At 37.2% G+C, this 7538-nt stretch overlaps 1 long non-coding RNA gene across 1 annotated transcript; it reads right to left on the bottom strand.

Annotated features, from left to right (window-relative positions):
- Positions 1-1269: 1269 nt before the first annotated feature.
- Positions 1270-4518, bottom strand: LOC139663777 (uncharacterized). The gene is made up of 8 exons (XR_011696729.1): positions 4502-4518; positions 4142-4255; positions 3528-3628; positions 3110-3231; positions 2757-2877; positions 2358-2463; positions 1997-2063; positions 1270-1372 (listed from the first exon to the last, which is right to left on the bottom strand). It is a non-coding gene; the product is annotated as an uncharacterized lncRNA (long non-coding RNA).
- Between the last annotated feature and the right edge of the window lie 3020 nt (positions 4519-7538).

Genomic DNA, 7538 nt, shown 5'->3' with positions numbered 1-7538 from the left:
TGTTTTAGCAAAGTCTATACTTCATATACTTTGAGTGGTAGCTTGAAAATGTTTTCTTCAACAGAAAGTACCATATGGTTAAGTCTGACATGGCAGTAGGCTATATGTGATCAATTATTTTTTTATTTCAAATTAATTTAATAAGTATACAGTGAAAATAGAACATAGTCAGGTACTTAGTTATTCATTCAGTGGAAAAGTGGAAAAAGTAACAAAGAAGGTAATTTGTCATTTGCTTTCAAGATTTATTTATATTTGTTGCGTCAATCATAAGGTTTTTGAGGTAGGTGTGTTCACAATTAGGCAAATGTTGTTGTCTCAAGTTTCTTTTTTGAGTCTTAAGCTGTTAAGCCCATGCCCCAGCCCTAGGAAAAAACGCCTAAAATACCATACCCCAAATAACTCTGGCATAGCTCTTCAACCATAAGGCCTATATTTCTGGTCTCTGTTGATAGGTAAAAAGCTATGGAATATGATGTAAGTAAACCTATATCTGTTACCATTCCAGAGTAAATGGAGCTGCAATAAAGGAAAAAATACTATTTTCATCCTTGCCTAGTATGTAATCTAAATTTCAAAGGCAATATCACCATTATAACCAAGAGTCTAAGGGACTGTTGCAAGGGCAGCAAGCACAATTATATTGTCTTTACAAAATTTAGCCTTTTCTATAATATAGTTTATGTTTCAGCTAAGTCTATACATATACATTGAGTGGTAGCTTGAAAATGTTTTTTTCAACAGATAGTACCATTATATGGATAAGTCTGACATGGCACTATATGTGATCATTTATTTTTTATTTCAAAGCCATTTAATAACATATTGTATACAGTAAAAAGAGAATATAGCCAGACAGTTGTTAATTCAGTGTAAAATTGAAAACAGTAACAGAAGGTAATTTGTCATATTTGGTGTCAAGATTTATTTATATTTGTTGGTCTTTAACATACTAGTTTACAAGGTTTGTAAGGTCTAAGCTCCTGGTTCAAGAGAACAAATGACCTTGTCTTCAAATATTTACTAGAATAAATACAGAAAGTTCTACACTACCTTGTACACACTCAGGATAAATGAAATACATAGCAGAAATCTTTCATTAATGTACCAGTCACCATCATGCACAGTACAATCCATAATAATGAAGCTACAAGCTTTGACATTAATGTAAACCTGTGTGCACTTCAATAGATAGAGACACCCCATATGAAACAATAAATTGTAACACTAGGCTTTACCAGTGACTTCTATAACCTTTACCTTGATGTGTTCTTGTTTTTGTATGCTGCTTCCTCAGTGGAGCTGCTGCTGTTCTCTGTGTGGTCTTCACTGTTGTCATCTTTTTAGTTTATCTGTATCAGCTGTCCTGCGCCTGAAAATAATCAGATAACACACTGCAGAGTCAGTTCTATCACAGAACCCTCATAGTCACCATCATGCATTGTACAATGTATAATAATGAAAATATAAGCATGCACATCAATGTAAACTTGTGCGCACTTAGATGAAGAGACCACATATTACAACATGTGCTGTGATTGGTCTAAGCATTTATGGTTCTGTGTTGGTGATTGTACAGTATACCGTTGAAATACTATATGGCAGCTGTGTTCTTTTTTTAGGATGGAAGTAATAACAGGAGATGTCATAGTGTTTACATTCTGTGAGAGTTGAGTTCTGGGATATTTTTCACCATGAATACAGTAATCTTTCTAATTTGGGAATGAACTGTTTTCCAGATCTATATATTTGCAGCACTCCACACACTGTCTCTCAGCTACTGGATACAGGTAGGAGGAAATATGAAGCAGGCCAATGACTGTCGTTCTGGTCGTGCATCACATTGTGTAGTTTAATTTTTGGAGAGCTGTATGTAAGCTATGGCGAGATCCTTTGTGGGCAACAACACACATGCTTTGTACTGAGAGCGATGCTCCAGTGTGTATAGATATGGAAGTATAATTTTCCCATTACCAGTGTCATGTAGAATCTTTACCTCAATGTGTTCTTGTTTTGGTGTGCTGCTTCCTCACTGGCCTTTATCTGTATCCGCTGTCCTGCGCCTGAAAATAATCAGAGAACATCAGTAGTTCCATCAGTTCTAGTTGTTTTATATTGAAATTAGATGATGTTTCTTGTTTATGTGGTGATAATATAATTCATGGGAAATGGTGGAAATAGTGAAAACATGATTGTACAACATAGCAAAGAGAAAAACAGCAACAGTTAGCATTAGACATTGTCTTCCCACCTGTACCACCTGAAATACCAATGTATTTCTTTCCAGGAGGAAATGTACATTAGTAATGGTGACAAAAACGTCTACATTAGGCTTTAGCAGTGCTATTTTTCATAACCTTTATCTCAATGTTTGCTTGTTTGGGTATGCTGTTTCCTCATTGGAGCTGTTGCCATTGTGGTGTTCACTGTGGTCTTTGCTGTCCATTAACGCCTGTGCTGTGTCTGAAAAAAACAAACAAACAGAACATCAGAATCTTCATTACTGTTAATCCTTTTACATTTTCACTAGTGAAATGTTTTTCTGGGCATGTGTTGGTAACATATTTTAACACATGAAACACACTGCATACTCATTTCTTTACCCACACACTCACCGACATGCACAGTGCAATCCATAATAATGAAGTTGTAAGCATGCATACCAATGTAAACCTGTGTGCAGTTTAATAACGACAGCCCAAGTGACACAATTTATTGTGATACTAGGCTGTACCAGTGAAATTCATAGCCTTTACCTCAATGTGTTCATGTTTTGGTGCACTGCTTCCTCTGCTTCCTCACTGGAGCTGCTGCTGTCCTGTGTGGTCTTCATTGTCTTCACGTCATGTTCCTTTATCTGTATCCGCTGTCCTGTGTCTGAAAATAATCAGAGAACATCAGTATCTCCATTAGGACTAGTCCTTTCATATCGACATTAGTAAAATGTTTTCCTATCTATCAGGTGATCTCATATTTTATGGGTAATTGTACAAATAGTGAAAAGATTAAAAGGAAAAATGCAACATTTAGCATTAGATGTTGTTTTCCAATCTGCACATATCCATGGCTGTACAGAAGGAAATATTAGTAAAATATTAGTAATGAGAACCTCCATCTCAATGTTTGATTGTTTTGGTGTGCTGCTTCCCTCTGATTCCTCACTGGAGCTGCTGTCATTGTCAATGTGGCATTCACTGTGATGTTTGCTTTGGTTTAACAGGTGTGGCATGTCTGAAAAAAATTACAGAACATCAGCAGCTTCATTAGTCCAAATTTTTCTTTTACATCTTCATTAGTGAAATGTGTCTCTGGTCATGTGGTGATAACATATTGTAACACATGAAAATACACTGCAGACTCGCTTATTTACCCACACAGTCAACATCATGCACAGTACAGTTCATAATAAAGAAGATATAAGCATGCACATCAACATAAACCTGTGTGCACTTCAACAGATACAGAAACCCCATATGACAAAATATACTGCGACACTAGGCTTTACCAGTGAAATTCATAACCTTTACCTCACTGTGTTCATGTTTTGGTGCACTGCTTCCTCTGCTTCTTCACTGGAGCTGCTGCTGTCCTCTGTGTGGTCTTCACTGTTGTCATCGTCTTCCTTTATCTGTATGTGAAAATAATCAGAGAACATAGAACAGAGAACATAAGTAGTTCCGTTAGTGCTTATCCTTTTATATTAACATTAGTTAAATGTTTCTCTGGGCATGTGGTGATGATATATTTTATAGGTTATTGTGAAAATAGTGAAAACATTTTAACATATAATGGAGGGAAAAAACTGCATGTTGTAGCATTAGTCAGTGTTTTCCCATTTGCACCCTGCCATGATGCTGAACTGTTTTTGTGGCTATACACAAGGAAATGTACATTAGTAAAGAGGACAAAAACAGTAAACTGTATACACTGCATTGTATACAAACTTTCAAACACACAAAATGCACTGCATGCCTCCCCTCTACTGATTTTTCCACACACTCATGACCATGCGTACAGCAATCCATAATACTGAAGATATAAACATGCACATGTGAATATTTGTTGCCTTACACAAATACACACACTACATGACTAAATATACTGCAACACTAGGCCTTATCAGTCATATTATAACCTTTACCTCACTGTGTTCATGTTTTGGTGCACTGCTTCCTCACTGGAGCTGCTGCTGTCCTCAGTGTGGTCTTCACTGTCTTCACGTCATGTTCCTTTATCTGTCTCAGCTGTCCTGTGTCTGACAGTAGGTCCATTAGTCCTAGTCCTTTTATATCACTATTGGTGAAATGTTTCCCTGTCTATGTGGTGATAACATATTTTATGGAAAATTGCAGAAATGGTGAAAACATTATTTTACAACATAGTAAAGAGAAAACGGCAACATTTAACATTAGATGTTGTTTTCCCATCTGCACATATTCATGGCTATATAGAAGGAAATGTAAATTAGTAATGAGAACAAGTTTAGCTGTTTTTTCCTAACCTTTATCTCAATGTCTGTTCGATTTGGTGTGTTGTTTCCTTACTGGAGCTGCTGCCATCGTCGTCATGGTGTTCAATGTGGTGTTCACCTTGCTTTAACAGCTGTATTACCTTGAAAAAATTAAGTAGTGGTCTATAAATCTTTTCTTCAGTAAAAAACAAAAAAGGTTATTTGTCATATTTACTGTCAAGCAACATAATTCAACATAATACTCAACAAGGGATGGAAATGCAAAGTCCATGTTTCAATACAATGAATGAATGCCCCCCTTAGATACTCAATGTGGACACAAAAACTTCCACAAACATCTCATTAAGGGAAAAATGGAAGAAGGGCCTCACAAATAGGGATCCCCTTTCCAGGAATGTCAGGCATGCAATGAGTGCCAAGAGTGGGTAAACAAATATTAAATTACAAAATGTAACATACACAGAAGTAAAAAGGAAGTAGTAGAAGTAGGTGATTTCAGTGGATTGGAACTCTGATGGATGAAGTAAATCAGTGTTACAGTGGTCTGGTGCTCAAACTGTTCTTCTGAAACTAAATGTTACGCCCGGCTTAGGGGGAAACTGAGCACAACACAAAAGTGACTCCCCCATTTTCCCACTCCCAAGGATGACCAGTGCCACGGCAGATGCAGTCCAAACATAATTGACTTATTCATCAGAACAAGGTAGAATAGGCGTCGGGGAGAGCACGGCCCAAAACAATAAACAAAACAATCTATAGTATTAACAACTATCTTACCTAACTTCATCAAAAGAAAACAAAAGAAAATACAGGTCTCTTACCTACCTCCCTAACATAAACAGGAGAAAAGATGTCAAAAGAAAAGGCTTCTCACCCCTACAACTACCAGGACTGCTCTTTTAGAAGATATTTACAGTATGTGCAACAGAGATTGGCACATTAACAATCCTAACATTGGTGCTAGGCAGCACAGCACAGTCTGGTCGGGAGTCAGGAAAAGAGAGAGAGCGAAGCTGGCATCAGCGGGCGCCATTTTAAAGCAGGCGGCATCAGTCTCCGTCCAATCACAGGCCACCAACTGCAACTTGGCACACTGAGAAAACACACAGAACAGGGTGAACAGCACCACCCTCAGGCAGGCAGGGAAAACAGCACAAAAACCACAGTCAAATACAAATACACATTATGGCCTGGGGTCATAACACTAAATAAAAGGAAATACATGTTAGTAATTACAATAAATAGAAAACTGTACACACTACCTTGTACACAAACTCTGAAACACATGAAATACACTGCAGACACCTCACTTTCACTTGCCCACACGTCTTGCACAGTACAATCCATAATAAAGAAGATATAAGGATTCACATCAATGTAAACCTGTGTGCACTTCAATAGATACAGAAACCCCATATGACAAAATATACTGCAACACCAGGGTTTACCAGTGAAATTCTTAACCTTTACCTCAATGTGTTCATGTTTTGGTGCACTGCTTCCTCTGCTTCCTCACTGGAGCTGCTGCTGTCCTCTATCTTCACTGTTGTCGGCAGTTTCCTTTATCTGTATCCGCTGTCCTGTGTCTGAAAATAATCAGAGAACATCAGTAGCTCCATTAGTCCTAGTCCTTTTATATCGACATTACTAAAATGTTTTGTTTGTGAAAACATTATTTTACAACATACTAAAGAGAAAAACTGCAACATTTAGCATTAGATGTTGTTTTCCCATCTGCACAAATCCATGGCTATACAGAAGGAAATGTACATTAGTAATGAGAACAAGTTTAGCTGTCCTATTTTCCTAACCTTTATCTCAATGTCTGCTTACTTTGGTGCGTTGTTTCCTCACTGGAGCTGCTGCCATCGTCGTCGCGGTGTTCACCTTGCTTTAACAGCTGTCTGAAAAAGTAAAAAAAGTACATCAGCAGCTACAATAGCCCTAATCCTTTTACATCTTTATTAGTGAAATGTTTCTATGAGCATGTGGTGATAACATATTTTAACACAAAATACACTGCAGACTTACTTATTTACCGACATAGTCCCCATCATGCAGAGTATAGTTCATAATGAAGAAGATGTAAGCATGCACATCAATGTAAACTTGTTTGCACTTAACTAGATACAGAAACCCCATATGACAAAATATACTGCAACACTAGAATTTACCAGTGAAATTCATATCCTTCATGTTTTGGTGCACTGCTTCCTCTGCTTCCTCACTGCATCCCCATCTGTATCAGCTGTCCTGCGTCTGAAAATAGTTGAATAGCAGTTGAATTAGTCCTAGTCGTTCTTTTATATCAACATTAGTGAAATGTTTCCCTCGGTATGTGGTGACAATGTATTATATGGGTAATTGTCAAAATAGTGAAAACATTAGCTTACACCAAAATATAATGAAGTGAAAAAATGCAACACTTATCATTAGATGATGTTTTTCCATCTGTACAATGCCATGATGCTTCTTGGTAAGCATGGTGTGGTGGCCAAAGTCTTTCTGCAGCTATACAGAAGGACATGCGTATCAGTAATGAGAACAAAAACAGGGAATTGTATTAAGTACGTTGTACACTCTCTCAACTTTCAAACATGTAAAATGCACTGCACATTTTCCTTTATTCACCCACATTCATTAGCATGTGTACTAGAATGCATAATATTTGACATATACTGCAAATATGCCCTTACACACAGCACATGACCAAATATGACACTGGCTAAGACACACTGGATGCAAAAGTAGTCTTTACCAGTCATTATTCATAACCTTTACCTCAATATCTACTTGTTTTGGTGTGCTGCTTCCTCACTGGACCTGCTGTCATCGACATTGTGGTGTTCACTGTGGTCTTCATCTTTGTTTAACAGCTGTGCCGTGTCTGAAAAACAATCAGAACATAAACAGCTGTATTAGTGCTAATTCTTCAGTTGTATCTACATTCATGAAATGTTTTTTTTGGGTAAGTGGTGATGCCAAATTTTCTGACAAATTCTCAAAGTAGTGAAATGTTATTTTATAACATTTATAAGATGCAATAATAAGATGAACAGAAAAAATG

This window comes from Centroberyx affinis, unplaced genomic scaffold (genome assembly GCF_046629955.1).
Source record: "Centroberyx affinis isolate AG114_WGS23_722 - 3 ecotype Tasmania unplaced genomic scaffold, CSIRO-AGI_Caff_v1 ptg004117l_1, whole genome shotgun sequence".
NCBI classification, from domain to species: domain Eukaryota; kingdom Metazoa; phylum Chordata; class Actinopteri; order Beryciformes; family Berycidae; genus Centroberyx; species Centroberyx affinis.
This window is presented reverse-complemented; position numbering and strand designations above follow the sequence as displayed.